This window comes from Harpia harpyja, chromosome 1, assembly GCF_026419915.1.
Source record: "Harpia harpyja isolate bHarHar1 chromosome 1, bHarHar1 primary haplotype, whole genome shotgun sequence".
Classification (NCBI taxonomy): Eukaryota; Metazoa; Chordata; class Aves; order Accipitriformes; family Accipitridae; genus Harpia; species Harpia harpyja.
The window spans coordinates 207,542-224,045 of NC_068940.1; the positions used below are offsets into that span (position 1 = coordinate 207,542).

Below are 16,504 nucleotides of genomic sequence, written 5' to 3' on the forward strand. Positions count from 1 at the left end.
TGCCGCCGAGACCCGCGCGCCGCCACGCTGCTCCCGGGGACCGCGCATGCGCCGGAGGGGCCGGAGCCGGCGCGCCAACGCCGGGCTGCCCCACGCGCAGGACGGCGCATGCGCCCGGGAGGGCTGGTCGGGGAGCGGGCGCAGCGGGAAGCCCGCGGAAAACCACGCGAAACCGGCAACGCTCCTGAGTCTGACCTGGTCGCACTCCGGGGGCCGCGGCGGCGGCAGCAGCGAGGACTACGCCGCGCCCGAGAGCCACGCGGCTGCCCGGCCGCCGAGTCCGCGGAAACTACAGCTCCCGGCATGCTCCGAGGGGACGCCGCTTCCGTTTCCGCCCACCCCCACGCCGGCGCAGCCGCAGTCCCCGCCGAGCCCCCAGCGCCGCTCCGGGCAGCTCCGGCGCGCTCCCGCCGCCGGCTCCGGACAGTCCCCGCCGCCGGCTCCGGCACGGCGCGGCACCCCCCGCCCGGCTCCGGCTCCGGTCAGTCCCCGTCGCCGCCGCTCCGGCACGGCGCGGCACCCCCCGCCCGGCTCCGGGCAGCGCCCGCCGCCGCCGCTCCGGCACGGCGCGGCCCCGCCCCGCTGCCGCTCCGCGCGTCCGGCACGGACCCCGCCGTCCTCCTCGGGGCTTTCCCCGGGACCCGCCGGGCGATCGCGCAAGCCCCGCCACGGGGCCCGGGCCCCCCCCGGCCCACGTGCTCCCGGCCCCCCGCGAGCCCCCAGGGCCCCGGCCCCCCCCCCGGCCTCGGCACAGGCGGCCCCCACCTCCCCCGGGCCACCCCCGCCTGGGACGGTCGCGGTCCGAGGGGCGCCCGGCCCCGCTCACCTTCTCCCGAGGGGCAGCCGCAGCCCGGCCACCGCTCTGCTCTGCTCCGCTCCGCTCCGCTCCGCTCCTGCCTGGGCTCCCACCGGCCCCGCCGCGGCCCCTCCCCCGGCAGCCCCCCCTTCCCAGGGAGGGGCCGTCGCCATCAGCCTCACTGCCCGCACCTGGGGCTCCTCCAGCCCCGGCCCGCAGCTGCGGTACCGAAATCCCGAATAAAACTCCACAACACCCATGGGAAGTTCAGAAGCAGGCGCTTCGTTTATGGAATGAAAGATGTCAAAGTAAGATGACTCTTGACGAGCTGTTCACTGGGGTAAAAATACAGATTTTAATACCCGTCTTATTTTAGTTCTAAGACTTGGCAATTGCCAGGTATCATCTTTTCGATTTACCCAGGTCCACCGCCGAGGCCACAAGGGAGATTTCTTCCAGAGAGAGGATAGAGTTATTAAGTCTAAAGTCCATTATTTGCTTTTGTCCTTCAGGAAGAGGTGAGTGGAGCATCTATCATCACTATTCACCCACACAGTTAACCCTAAACTTTTCACCTGTCCTTTAATACAGTCACTTCCAAGCTAATTTTTTTCCATTATTAAGAGGGGACCCAGGATCATTTAAAATATTATTCTACTTTCTACAAATACATGCCCCATCTTAGAGCTTTAGCTACTAGAGAAAGTCTTTGGATTTTGGGGTCAGAGGAGTTGCAAGTCTAAACTTTCATACCCTTCTCTTTAGGATGTGCGATTTTTCTCTGTATGTCTAAACCAATCTAAATTTCCCTAGATGGTCCTGACTCTGGGTGGATCTAACAAGGATCCTGGAACTCCAGTAAATTCTAAACATGGTTTTATATTTTAAATATGGTCCCAAGTTCCTTTCTGCACTTGTCTCTACGGTTTTGGCAACTGACAGCCCCAAGGGGTCTTTGTACAAGTTTCTCCCGAAGGGCGATAAATTTATTCTTTTGTCCGTGAGGTGGATGCTTTGGTAATGTTATAATTCAAAATGCTATAATTCCTTCTTTCAAATTTAAAAAAATAATTGCCTTTTAAATCCATCCAATTTAATTTGCTAAAATGATTCTCATTGTTCTACGTCTTTTCTCAAGTTTTGGTTAAATTCAGTGTCAGTATTCTCCACGGAACTAGATTTTCCTCTGACTTTGGAATCGGAAGGCAGGCTGTTATCGAGGTTAAATTTTGTGTCTTTACAAAACTTCGAATCAATTCCAAAACTAGAATTTTTTTTTTTAATCAAAATTACAGAAACGGTTAATATCAAGATTAATAGCTCAAACAATAATTGTTTCATTTTGTTTATCTTATGTTTAGAACCCCTCAAAAAAAATACTTAAACCCTATAACACACAAAAAGATTACTGCCCTTGACAATATTCCTAATAGCAACCCCAATATTATAAACTTTACACAATTGTTTTCCCAAATAGATAACGTGAAACTTACTTATAGGTTTTCAGTTTCAAAGGGCCAGTTTCTTTAGACTTCCAATTTCCTGTTGGTGCTTTCTTTAGTCTTGAATAATGAAGCCAAGGTTCTTCGCCCAGACCTTTACTGCTCTAAGTGTTGTTAAAATGACTCGATACGGTCCTTTCCACTTCTCAGTGATTTTATATATATTCAATCTCCTGGTCGGAAGGGATGCGCTGCTACGTCCAATTCTAAGGGTCCAGCTGCGGAGACATACTGACGAAGTTCTTGAAAAGAATTTCTCAAAGAATTCATAACACCTTTTAAAAACATATCTCCAAAGCCACTCCAGATACTCAGAACATAGGACTCTTGATACGGTCTTTCATATAACATTGCATAATGACTTAAATTTTCTCTCTCTTCTGGCTATACTCTGATTCTTAATAGAGCCATGGGTAAGGCTTTAACCCATGTGAGTGAGGTTTCCTGACAAATTTTACTCAACCGTTGCTTGAGGGTATAGTTCATTCTTTCTCCCCACCCCCCCCCCCCGCCCCCTTGCTTGTGGTCTATATGGGGTGTGATAGTCTCAATCTATAGATAATACTTTGCTCGACTTGTCTCATCATCTTTGCTATGAAATGAGGGCCATTGTCAGATGACATTCTTACAGGCACCCCATAGTTTGGTATTATCTCTCTGAGCAAGACTTTAACTACTTCTCTTGCTTTGTCGGTGTGACAAGGGAAAGCCTCGGGCCACCCAGTAAAGATATCCACTAAAACTAGGGTAGATCCTTCTTTTCAAGGCAATTCTATAAAATCAATTTGCTAGTATCCCCCTAAAAAATTTCCTTATTTAATAATTCCAAAGATAATCTTATTACTGATTTGGGGATCATTTTATATATAAATTTCACATCCGCTTATAATTGTTTAAACAATCTTTGTCATATTTTACTTTCTGTTCCCCGATATACTTTGTTATGTTCAGCTCGGGCAATTTCTCTTATTATTGTGGGCGGGACTATTATTTGACCTGTCGGTGTTACAGCCTGTCCTGTTTCATTTTGTTAGCCTGCAATCTAACAATTAATTCTTCCATCTTTTTCATTATAATTTGGAGTTTCTTTAGGCAATTTTATACTTTTCTCTGGAACTAGCGCTAGGATGCCTTTTTCTGCAGCCTCTTTAGCAGCTTTATCAGCCAGTCGGTTACCTGCGTTAGGAACAGTCTTACCTAACTGGTGCGCTTTACAGCGCGTTATCGTGACTGCTGTTGGTTTTTGAACGGTTTCTAACAATTTCGGTATTTGTTCTGCATGCTGAATGGTGGTTCCTTGTGCAGATAACAGTCCTCTCTCTCTCTCCATATTGCTCCATGCGCACGTACTACTCCAAAAGCGTACTTTGAGTCTGTCCAAATGTTGACTCGCTTTCCTTGACTTAGTTCCAGAGCTCGAATAAGAGCTATCAATTCAGCCTTTTGGGCAGATGTCATCGAAGGCAAAGTTCGCAACGCAATTACCTCCTCGGTTGTTATTGTCTATCTGGATAAACGTTTTCCTTCACAGATGAAACCGCTTCCGTCGGTATACAGTTCCCAGTCTGCTGCTTCTAGCGGCACATCTCAGAGATCCAGTCAGCTGGGGTAAACTCTTTCGATTGTCTGCAAGCAGTCACGTTCCAGTTCTCCTTTAACTTGATCAGTTGTTGAAAACGCAACAGGGTTAACGGTGGTAGTAGTTTTTAAGTAAACATCATCTTGTTCCAGCAACACCACTCGGTATTTCAGCATTCTGCTAGGGGATAACCAATGCCCCCCTTTCTGTTTTAGCGCAACAGTTATCGTATGGGAAACGTACAGCGATCCTTTGTCCTCAGGTGAACTTAGGAGCTTCCTGGATCAGTAGCGCAGTTGCAGCGACGGCTCTCAGACGACCAGAGCATCCCAGACTCACGTGATCTAATCGCTTCGAGAAGCAGGCCACAGCTCGCCCACTTGGCCCTAAATATTGGGCCGGGATGCCCAGGGCTATACCTCTTCTTTCGCGAGTGAAAAGTTCAAATGTCTTTGTGAGATCCGGCAGGCCTAGGGCTGGCACCCCTATTACAGCCTGTTTCAATTCCTTGAAAGTAGCTTTCTCGGCATCAGTCCAATCCATTGTTTGAGGTTTTGAGCTGCTCCTATAAAGGTCGGACCCGCAAGCCACAACTGATAATCGACAGGTGACACCACGCAACCGTTCCCGGAAATGCTCTTCATTAATTTGTTAGTCTTAGGTTCGGGGAGACGACAAATTGCCTCTTTGCTCTCAGTTCCTAATTGTCTCTGTCCTTTTAGGATTTTAAAACTCAAATAAGTTTCTTCTTTCTGGGTTATTTGGGTTTTTTCTTTTGACACTCGCTATCCACTGATTCCCAAAGAGTTCAAAAAGTTAATAGTTAACTTTGTGCATTGTTCTTCCATCTCAGCTACAATTAACAGATCATCCATACATTTCAACAAGATTTCTTGATTATTTTCTTTCTTCCAAAGCTCTAATTCTCGTGCCAATGGATTTCCAAAGATGGTAAGACTATTCTTAAAGCCTTGAGGCAAGACTGTCCGTGTATATTGTCTTTTTCTCCCAGTCTCAGGATTTTCCCATTCAAAAGCAAAAAGCTCTTGACTGTTGGGATCCAAGGGAATACAGAAAAAGGCATCTTTTCAGTCTAACACTGTGAACCATTCTCGTTTCTCTGTTAGGGTTGTTAACAAAGTATAAGGATTTGCTACTACCGGATGAATATCTTGTACTATTTGATTTATTGCTCTGAGGTGTTGAACTAATCTATAATCTTTTTCATTAGCCTTTTAACAGGCAAGGTCGGGGTGTTATATTTGGATTCACATTCTGTTAACAATTTATATCTTAAAAATTTTTGTATTATCAATACTAACCCTTTCCGGCTTTCCAGTTTTAGGGGCTATGGCTTAATTCTTAGCGGATTCGATCCTGGCTTTAAATCCAGTCTCACAGGTTCTGCTTTTTGGATTTACCGGGAACTTCCCAGTCCAGACGATTGGAATTACAGCATTATACTTTGACTGGTATGATCTTCTGCTTTCGGTAACCATCCTGTAACAACAAAGCCACTGCTTCGATACGTTTAGTTTCTGGAATTAAAATTTTAATCTCTCCATTTTTTAATTTAATTTCTGCCTCTAAGTTCTCCAGTAGATCTCCCCTTAACAGGAGTTTAGGAGAATTTGGCACATACAAAAACTGCTGAGTGACCCATTGCTTTCCTAATTTCATTGTTAAAGATTTAAAGAAGGGTCTAGTTTCTCGTTCACTTGTTGCACCAACACCACCAATTTCTTCAAAACTTAACTCTCCCTCTAAGGTATTTAAAACTGAAAAGGTGACTCTAGCGTCAATTCATATTCAATTTTCTGTTCTCCCAGTTTAGCTGTAACCAGAGCTTCTGCTGGGAGACTCCCCTCCGGTCCCCGTCAGCTGCGTTCACTTAAAAAGAACAAATCGACATATGGCACTTCATTCCATTTACTCTCTCTCCTACAAAACAACAGTAATTGCAATATAGTATTATAACTCAAAGTTCTGTTTGTTTCCCATTTTTCCTGCAATTCACCCCAGTGTGCCAACAAACATCCCAACGGTGATGTTTTTGGTATCTTTTCATCAGCAGTTCTATTTCCTGCACTCTTATTCTTAAACAATTTTGCTAGTGCCATTATACTTATATACATTCAAATCCCAAATCCCAAACAAACGCAAATGACAGCTGTCCCAAATAATACACAAAGTCCAACCCAGCAATAGCTTTCGCTTACGACTTAGGGGCAGACGCCTAGGCTTCCACTGCAAACGGGTACCCTCCAAGCCCCAACCCTGCGAAGCTTTCGCCGCGCCTCACGGGCAGGCTTTCCAAACAAATTCCAAAGCAGCAGCGCCTTACCTTTTTTCCAGGGAACGCCGCGAGGAGCTTTGTGAGTCGAGGGCGATGGTTCTCCCCGAGAATACCTCGGCGCCGGCCGGAGTTCGATCGACACTCGATCTCGTCCAGTCTCACTCGCAAGGTCCCGTCTGGGTCGCCAAAACCGTTACCGAAATCCGGAATAGAACTCCTTAACACCAACGTGAAGTTAAGAAGCGGGCACTTAGTTTATCGCAGCGCTGGGGACACGGGGGATCGCTCCTCCAAAGGCGTGTCCCACTTAGTATCAAAATCCGTCAGTTTTTACAGACTTTTTCTGTCAGGTCATTGTTACATAAGCTCTTTCCATAAAAAGGCATACTATGCTCGTTCTTAAATTTAACCTTTCTAAGGATTGGTCCTTTGATTATATAACCTTATCAATATTCTTCTTTAAAAACAATCATTGGTCAGTTACACTTAGCTCTACTGACTGGAATCTTCGATACTCAAATCAAGATGGGAAGGGTAAGGGGGTTTCCAAGCCGCAAACTGGCGTCCACGACGGTTTCCTTCGTTTCTTGAAACGGAACATAGGAAAACCTGTAACTTCCTGGTGAGGTTTCTAGGGTTAGCTATTTCCAACCTTAACAATATTAAGGTTCCGATAGTCACACGTAACGCAGTTCCTAAAGTTTCTATGGCTACGTTTCAAACGTAACAGTCCTATACGTTACGCTTCACAATTTTACTTCTTAATCAAACCTAACTCTTCTACGTGATTAAATTTTGATTTCTTTACCAGAATATTTGCAACAGCTGGAGCCCAGCAGGAACAGGGGGGGCACGGCCCGACCCCCCCCAGCGCCTCACCTCCTCCTCCCCTGGGCTCCCTCACGGCCCCTCGCCCCGTGCAAAGGGAGCGCAAACGCAGCCCGGAGGGCAACGGGGCCGGCCGGCCGGCGTCCGTTCGGTCAGTCGCGCGCCTAACGAGTCCTGCCAGCGAGTCCGCTCCGGGGCTCGGGGCCCCCCCCGACGCTCCCCCTGCCCCTGGGACACCTCTGATAGCATATTTCCGTACATTCTGTATGGCACGTCTAAATAGTTCTGGATGGTTTTAATATTTTGTACCAGCCGTGGAAACTGGTTTGCTGCTAGGTGACTGTAAAAGTGAGATTTAGTAAATAATTATTAGAAATCTTACACTAACGCGATGATTGAAACAATAGACAAAAGTATAGCCAAGCAATTAACTAGCAGAGGTAGGTACTCCTAAGTTTTGCAGTTCTTTGCTCTTATGACTAGATGAGAACAATGCTGAAACTGACCGCATGCGATTGAAACTGCGTTAAGCTTCAAGATCAGAGAACCAAGGACAAGAATAAAGACTTCAAGGACAGCCAGCAAGAACTTCAAATGGGTCGGTGGTCGCAAAAGCAGCCCTTCGTCTCAGATGGATCCTTCATTGCGCGTGATCGGATGTAGGCAGTGCTATGATAATCAGTTGCCATCATTTTTATGTATACGTATACTAATCTGATTCATATGCAATTAGTTAGTCTATATGACCTGTTTGTGCTAAAGGTGTGGCACGCACGCTAGGTGGAACTATCCCCCGTGCATCCAGCGCTGCAATGAAGAATGCCTGCTTTCTAAAACGCCAAAACGAGCCTTAGAGAGTTTCTTGGACCGGCTTTTCAGTATCAGAGGTACAAGGGAGGAAAGGAAAAAAAAAAAAAAGCAGCGGTGTGGGAAAGAGAGGGGCAGGGAGGGACCAGAACGCAGAAGAGGGGAGAGAGAGACAGGGCCCCGAGGGCCCGGGGCTCACCACAGCTCTCTTTCTTGGCGCTGCCAGCAGACTTTGCCAGTTCAGACGCTTCTTTCGGCTCCTCTCCCGCTCCCCTCCTCTTCCGTAACTCCGGCTGCACGGCCGTCCTCCCCCTAGGAGAACACGCGTCTCACGGGTCTTGCAAGACGAGGCTTCCTGGGCACGGAGCCTCGCTCGCCCGCACGCCACGCGGCCGCACCGCACCGTACCGTCGGTGCTGCGTACGGACCCTGCGGTGCACCCTGGTGGTCTGACCTGCTGTGGACTACGAAGAGGGATCCTTCCACACGCGGAGAGGCAGGCGCTCTCTTGCCTGCAGCGGGAGGCAGCTGCCGGCCGGGCGGCCGGCCGGCCTTCCATTTCTTCTTCTCTACCTTTCTCTGGCCTCTCCAGCTTCAGCCGCAGCAGCTCCTGCCCACAGCCAGTAAGTGCCCTGCCTGTCCCTTTGTGCTCCCACGCCATGCCGCGCCGCGCCGCGCCGCGCCGCGCGGAGAGGGAGGCCAGGCAGAGACAGCCCATGCAAGCTTTCCTTTCCGGCGGCGTTTCCTTACCGGGAGGAAGCGAGGAGCGCGGCGGCACCTCCCGCCGGCGCCGCATTGCCGGTACCGTCGGACGGCACGTGCGGGACGGGGGCAGCCCCGCGCACTCGCAGCCTCCGAGCTGCAGTACCGAACGTTGGTCACGAGGTGGCGGAAGAGAGCGGCGGCGAAAGGCGCCGCCAGCGCGCATGCGCGGATCCCGAGCTCCTGTGCCGCGTTCTGGTTGCCAGGCAACAGCAGGAGGGCTGCAAAACGCGCAACCGCGCATGCGCGGCTCCCGAACGCCAGGACCGCCTTCTGGTTGCTAGGCAACAGCAGGAGTGCCGTAAACCGCGCCACCGCGCATGCGCGGTTGCCGAGGCGTCGTGTCGCGCTACGGTTGCTAGGCAACAGCGGCGAGGGCCGTAACAGGCGCACCGCGCATGCGCGCCTCCGCTCTGCCGTACAGCGTCTCGGTTGCTAGGCAACAGCACGAGCGCCGTAAACCGCCCCACCGCGCACGCGCGGTTGCCGAGGCGTCGTGTCGCGCTACGGTTGCTAGGCAACAGCGGCGAGCGCCGTAAAAGGCGCACCGCGCATGCGCGGTTTCCGAGCTGCCGTACAGCGTCTCGGTTGCTAGGCAACAGCACGAGCGCCGTAAACCGCGCCACCGCGCATGCGCGGTTGCCGAGGCGTCGTGTCGCGCTACGGTTGCTAGGCAACAGCGGCGAGCGCCGTAAAAGGCGCGCCGCGCATGCGCGGTTTCCGACCTGCCTTACAGCGCCTCGGTTGCTAGACAACAGCACGAGCGCCGTAAACCCCGCCATCGCGCATGCGCGGTTGCCGAGGCGTCGTGTCGCGCTACGGTTGCTAGGCAACAGCGGCGAGCGCCGTAAAAGGCGCGCCGCGCATGCGCGGTTTCCGACCTGCCTTACAGCATCCTCGTTGCTAGGCAACAGCACGAGCGCCGTAAACCGCGCCACCGCGCATGCGCGGTTGCAGAGGCGTCGTGTCGCGCTACGGTTGCTAGGCAACAGCGGCGAGCGCCGTAAAAGGCGCGCCGCGCATGCGCGGTTTCCGACCTGCCTTACAGCATCCTCGTTGCTAGGCAACAGCACGCGGGTCGTAAACCGCCCCACCGCGCATGCGCGGTTGCCGAGGCGTCGTGTCGCGCTACGGTTGCTAGGCAACAGCGGCGAGCGCCGTAAAAGGAGCAGCGCGCATGCGCGCCTCCGCGCTGCCGTACAGCATCTCGTTGCTAGGCAACAGCACGCGGGCCGTAAACTGCGCTACCGCGCATGCGCGGTTGCCGAGGCGTCGTGTCGCGCTACGGTTGCTGGGCAACAGCGGCGAGCGCCGTAAAAGGCGCACCGCGCATGCGCGGTTTCCGACCTGCCTGACAGCATCCTCGTTGCTAGGCAACAGCACGAGCGCCGTAAACCGCGCCACCGCGCATGCGCGGTTGCCGAGGCGTCGCGTCGCGCTACGGTTGCTGGGCAACAGCGGCGAGCGCCGTAAAAGGAGCAGCGCGCATGCGCGCCGCCCCAGCTGCCGTACAGCCTCTCCCTTACCAGGCAACAGCGGGGGCCCAGCCACACGCGCCACCGCGCATGCGCGCCTCCCGAACGCCAGTTCCCACCTTCGCTCGCCGGGCAGCAGCACCCCCGCAACGATCCTCTTCTGAGCATCAGCTGGATGAGACACCACTGACAGCTCAGCCCAGTAGAGACCAGCCACAGGCGGCAGCTACTTACTGGGGGCACAGGGCTTACGTTTCCCTGCCCTTTCCCCACTCGCAGCCCGGGCAGTCCTCTTCATTGCCTCCGTTCCAAAAAGCACCCGAGTGGCTGGAGCCTTTACAGCAGTCAAGCGCAAACAACAGACAATGTGGGCGGTCGCTTCTGTCCCTGCCCCCCCACCCCATTCTCTAGAGAGGAGAAGCAGCACAGGGAACCTGCAAACGGCAGGGGGGGTTGCCCTGGACCAAGCCCTAGGGACTGCTGTACCCGTCTGCACGTGGCATCAGGGTTGTGGGAGGGACAGCAGCCAGTCAACAGATACTGGCGAGAGATTTAAAAAAAACAAAAAAAAAATAACGCCTGGTTCAGGTGACAGCCTGAAGGCAGGCCACGAGAGACCCAAAGCTGCTTCGTGCCAGAGGGGCAGCTCTGTTCAGCAGGAAACGGCGCGTCCCAGCGGACCAGATGCGAGCGGCCGACCTGCAAGTGAGCGATACCCTGGCGATCCTGGGGCTCTCTTGGGGTGGGCGCACCTTTCCTCACCTCTGTGCTATCACAACTCTGCTCTCCTAATCCTGCACGCACGCAAGGCTTCTTGGGCGGGGCTTGTCTCTTATGGAAGAGACGCTGCACGGTGTTACTTACCGCCCTGCCCTCCGGCGTGCAAAGTAATTAGACGGGAAGCAGGGAAAGCAAAAGAGGCGCGTCGGGATATTAGATGTCCTCAGCAGATGACCGTAGAGCCCTCGAGGTTCCACCTTTGCTCCCTACAGGAGCGTGGCTCCGCACTCCTTGCCGCTCCCGCCAGCAAGCGTCACAATTGCCCTTTGCTGCCTGCAACGCGCAGTACCTGCACGGCCCGAGTACTGCTGCTTACGGAGCAAGAGGCGCTCGCTATAAAGCGGCAATGAAGAACAAGGACGGCCCGTCAAGACGGCAGGAGGAACACAGAGAGCCTCCAGCATTAGCCAGGCAGGGCTTCCAACTCACCCCGTGTCGTGGTTTAACGCCAGCCGGCAACGAAGCCCCACGCGACCGCTCACTCGCTCCCCCGCCCCCAGTGGGACGGGGAGACAATCGGAAGGGCGGAAGTGGGAAAACTCGTGGCTTGAAACAAAAACAGTTGAATCATTAAAAAGAAACAACAACAACAACAACAACTTGTAAGGAAAAGAAGAAAAAAAATGACAGAGAATGGGGTGCAGGCAGCATGCCAGGGGTCTGAAGCCTGACGGATGATGGGGGGGGGGTGGGTGTGTGGAATACGGAGGAGGGAAGCGGGGGGGGGGGCAGGAGATAGGAGAGCAGGGGATGCGGGGGGAAACAACTCGCGTGGGTGAAGGGGGCGGGCCGGAGCAACAGGGGGGCATATGGGGGAGAAACACACACGGCGGGAGGGTAGGGGAGGGTACAAAGGTGCACGGGGGGACACGGGTGGGGATGACCTACCCCAGGGAGTCCACCCGGGATGATCCACAGCAGGTAACTCACCTGGGATAACCCGCAACAGAGAATCCACACCGGGAGGACCCCCAGCAATGCCCCTCAAACTGCCTGTGCTTCACCCCCAATCTTCCCCAAACTGGGGAGTTTTCTGCTTTTTCAAAATACTCAGTTTGGGGTGTGTTTCAGTGCTTTTCCACAACATAAAAAGGGGAGATCTTTTGGTTGTGGTTTTGTGCATGAAAACGGGGTGGGTTTTTTTGCTTTCCAGCTGCGCAAATCCAGGCGGATTTGGCTTTCCCAGGAGTCCCAAATTCGTTCGGTTTTTTCCCGTTGCAGACCCAGAATCAGGGGGTTTGGGGTTGTCCTGGTTTCGGCTGGAATAAAGTTAATTTTCTTCTGAGTAGCTGGTACAGGGCCATTTTGGATTTAGGATGAGAACAATGTTGACAACACACCGACGCTTTAGTTGTTGCTAAGCAGTGTTTATACTAAGTCAAGGACCTTCCAGCTTCTCATACCGCCCTGCCAGCGGAGGCTGGGGGTGCACAAGAAGAGTCGCTGAGCTAAAGGAGGATTCCAGGTAAACAGGTCAGCTCGAAATACACCACCTCCTTTAAAAGTTAAGAGCGATTTGAACGCTTAAAATCAGCATTCAGGCTAATCGATACCATTTTGAACACCTTCTTAGCATACAAGTAAACACTCTCGCCGGTGTTGGAAAACGTCTCCTCCCTTCCTTACAGCACTGCTGCAGGGAGATAACCCTGGGAGGCTGCGGGACGAGGTCGTACGCAATCAGAATCTACGCTTACGGATCCACCGCAACAGCTACAGCCCTTGCGCTGCTGCTGCTGCTTTGCATCTTGCTCGTTTGGTGAATAAAGCTGAAAGTGAAGTGGAAAACTTCAAAAAGCAAAATGAAAAATAAAGAATAAATCTCAATAATTCACTTTACACTAAAAGGGTGTGCCCATGTTTATATACATCCAATAAAAATACATTATTGAAGCAGTAACTCACCAAAACCACCTCAGGACTCACTGTCACTAGTTACAAGGCTGCTGATGCTTCCTGGGAAAACCTGGAAAACACACGGAAGCGCCGCCAGTTTGTCCTGTTTTGTCCGCGTCTCTTCTTTGACCTTGATTGCTTTTAGTACAGGTGCTAGTTATCTCAGTAAGGTTGTCGAGTACTCCTATAAGATATTTAAAAAAACTCATTGACTGCAGAAGCATAAAGCTTTTATCGTGAAAACAAAGCCCGTTTCTTCTGAACAGCTGAACTCTTACGAACAGTTTCTCCCCTCTTTTAGTACAAAATTATTTTCACGGTATCATTTACTAGTAAGCGCACGGAAACAGAAGATTACGTGCTTTCAGGAAGAGGAAATAGACAGAGGGAAGTCAACCTGGCGTAGGCGTAACGTGCTCCAGAACAGACCTTAGTTTTAGTATTCGTATTAAAATATTTCACAGAAAAAATGTGGAAGGAGAGTTGGCACATTCTTAATGTTAACTTTAAAGTCCATACTACAAGTACCTTTGGAAAAATGCAGACACGCATCGTAGGCGTACCTTGTACTTGCAGACCACTACGGAATCTTTCCATCTGTCTTGTACTTTCACGGCAGAAGAAAGGGCAACCACGGTGAAATGGTGGCAGCTGACATCCACCTGAGAGAGGGGGAAAAAAAAAACCCAACAAACAAAAAAACAAAACAAAACAAAACTTTAGCATAAAACTGGGTAGGAATCCAAAGCTGCCTTTTTTTGTGAAGGTTTGTGAAGACAGTACGACTGAGCAGAGCAAAAACTATTTTTGCATCATCTTCGGTACAGCGGTTGACACAGGCCACTAGAGCTTTTGCATTTTTCAGACAACCGTGCCTTTTTTTATTTTTTTTTTATTTTTTTTGACTCATTGGTAACTTTAGTTTCACTAGAACTCCCTTTCCTAGATACACGCAGGTGACAGACATAGAGACCTACATACATTTTCTCAAGCCTTAGTATAGCCAAGACTTCATCACCCTATATGTCCCAAGCCGAGTATTTTTGCTAAAGAGCACAGCAACACATCTGTCCTTGTGAACTGCCTCGTTGCAAAAAAGGAATGATTTTTTCCAGGCCGTTGCTCCAAACGGTCAAGATCTTTTAAAACCGCAGTTGTGCCACCAAACCCGCTCAGGGTCCCTCCTAGCTTTTGACTGCCCTGAGATTTAACAGGCACACGCTCCATTCCATCTTCCAACAGCAAAAATACATTAACGCTCTCGGACCCAGAGCGCGACCCTACGGATGTCCACACACTCACCCCTTGCCGTTTTGATGAGGAGCCACCGAGCATCCCTGCGAGCACAGCTGCACGCGCCAGATCGGTTTCACCTACGCCGCCAGTTACCGGTTTCGGTGAATGTAGTTTCTGACGCTTTAAACCGAAAACCGTATCTCGGTGCTTCGCCACAGTAGAAACGACCCATCGCTAGAATGCTACAAAAACGCAGTAACACAAGTTGCAAACCCACAGCAGCAACAGCTCCAGAAATATTTAGACCAGGAACAAGGGAGAAAAATAAAACAGCTTCATCTCACGCACAGGGGAGCGGCAGGCAGAGAAAAGGGTCGGCATTCTGAGCCCTTACAGAAAACGGGCATTCTCCTTCCATTCCTCAGCCCGTCCGTTAAGGTCTCAATACCGCAACGCTACTACGGCAACGTCGAGAGTAGGGAACAACAGCCCTGCCGCTGGACGTGCCATTGACCCATGCTATTTACGTAGCAGGATGCGTACGCAGAGGGACGCGTTTTGCCACACACAACCCTGAACTTCCTGAAAGTTTACGTTTACCAAAAAAAGCCATTTGGAACATATTGCCAAACAACATTTGGCAATAAAGCTTTGATGCGTTTGACACACGCAAATTTTTGGTCACTTGCTATTTGCTTCCTGTTGCTGCTGCTGTTCTTCCTTCAGAAATTCTACTTGTAGCCAAGTTATTCACTACTGGTTCAAGCATTTGCCTTCCTGGTATTACCAGCACATTCACAGAGGCAAGTAACTTAATTGCTCTTCTACGATTGTCCAAATGACAATTACAGCCATGAAAGAGAAGGAGAGGTCAGGCAGCAGAAGAGCTCTGCAGGCTGGCACCAGTCAATAATGCACTCTTTAAAAACAAACAACAACAAAACAAAACCGTGACCCTGTATCCTTTTTTTTTTTTTTTTTTTCTTTCAGAGCTCATCCCTGCCTCAGCATTTTGTCTCATCAGAGCATGAAGCGCAGGTGACCCGTGCCCTGACGACTTTTGCGTGTGATGAATGCCTGTTCAGAAATAGTCCAGATCTGCAGGACTGGTGTCATTTTTATGGTTTTAATCATCATAACTCAGATTTTATTTACTCACGCATTTGTGAGGAAACTAATTCACTTTTAGACACTGCCTCTCCTTTTTTTTGGGGGGGGGGGGGGGGGGGGGGGCAGGAGGGGGGGTGGAATGTGCTAGAGACTGAAAAAAATTACGATTCAGAGCTCCCAACCATGACAGAGTGGTGGAGAAAGCAATGAAAGCAAAGACCAACAGCAGCAACATTAACTGAAAGTTGGCTTTAATTCCGATCACGTACTTAAGCGACTCTCCAAGTCTACGCCTCGGTCCGATGAACGACTAGTCCTTTTTTGGAAGGACAAACTTTTTTACTTAAAAGGCCTAGACTGAAGACTCCGCTGAACGGAATGGGGATTGTGCCACGGGACAACACGCCATCACCACTCTTAATGGGGAAGAAAAAAAAAATAAAATACAAATAAAAATCAAGTTTAAGTACCAGTTTCCATCATGTTTCACCCATTACATCTCTACTGGCATCTAGGTGCTCAAAAGTGAACTACAGGGACACCACATATTCCTAAAAATTCAGTTATACATAAAAAAATAAAAGGCTATCTCCAACTTGCCCATAAAATCAGTATGAACAGAGAGAAGAGAAACACTCGACCCTAAAGAAGCTAACAGGCAGCTCTGAATTTACCAGACATGAATTTTCGTTCTTTCACCTGAAACACAAACATATCAAGGGACCAGTTCAGGAACCGGGCACGATCTGTTACAGCAATTTTTCCATCAGCTCTTCTGCACTAGCAGCAAATTTGCCTTTTCTGTGGGTTTAACGTGGAGCATCTGTAGTGCCCTCGAACTCGCAAGTGTTTCTCTCCGCTCCCCCAGCCCGATACGTGCGATTACCTGAGCAGCAAGCGGAATTAACCACGCAGGATTTTCTTCGTGTGACGCGGAAGGTGACGCTGGGAAAAGAGGAGACAAAGGAATGAACCTGCTTGTCACACCCAGCCAACGGTGAAAAGACAGGGGAGGATTCTGCCGGAAGGGCTCTGCACCCCAGGAGCTCCCACCGGCCGGTTTCTCTCCCCTTTGCCCGGTACCGAGGGGACGACGACACCTCGCCCGCGCCCCCTGGCGGGGGGGGGGCTGCCCCAGGAGAGCCGGGGGACCCCCACCTCGCTTCCGCCCGCGGGAACGGACCGGGCGAGACCCTCCACGCAGAGAGAGGAGCGTGGCGTGGATCGCATCCCCGAGGGAAGAGGCCGGGCTCCCCGCTGGCAGAAGGACAACTCACCTCCCCGCTGCTCGGAGCCGCTCGCTGCGGACAGCCCTGCCTGCGCCCGGCCGCTCTTCGGCCGTGCCGGGAGCGCGGTCCGGCCGACGGATGCTCCAGCGAAAAGACGCTCCAGCTCATCGCGGCTCCTGCTCGTTACAGCCGCAGGTACTTTTGCCTC

General features: G+C 51.3%; 2 long non-coding RNA genes across 2 annotated transcripts; one reads left to right on the forward strand and one right to left on the reverse strand.

Moving 5' to 3' along the window:
• Positions 1-1,127: 1,127 nt before the first annotated feature.
• Positions 1,128-7,262, forward strand: LOC128144554 (uncharacterized). Its single transcript, XR_008236122.1, has 3 exons — positions 1,128-1,314; positions 1,610-1,654; positions 6,985-7,262. It is a non-coding gene; the product is annotated as an uncharacterized LOC128144554 (long non-coding RNA).
• A 4,909-nt stretch (positions 7,263-12,171) lies between these two features.
• LOC128144603 (uncharacterized) lies at positions 12,172-13,398 on the reverse strand. The gene is made up of 2 exons (XR_008236139.1): positions 13,285-13,398; positions 12,172-12,791 (listed from the first exon to the last, which is right to left on the reverse strand). It is a non-coding gene; the product is annotated as an uncharacterized LOC128144603 (long non-coding RNA).
• Between the last annotated feature and the right edge of the window lie 3,106 nt (positions 13,399-16,504).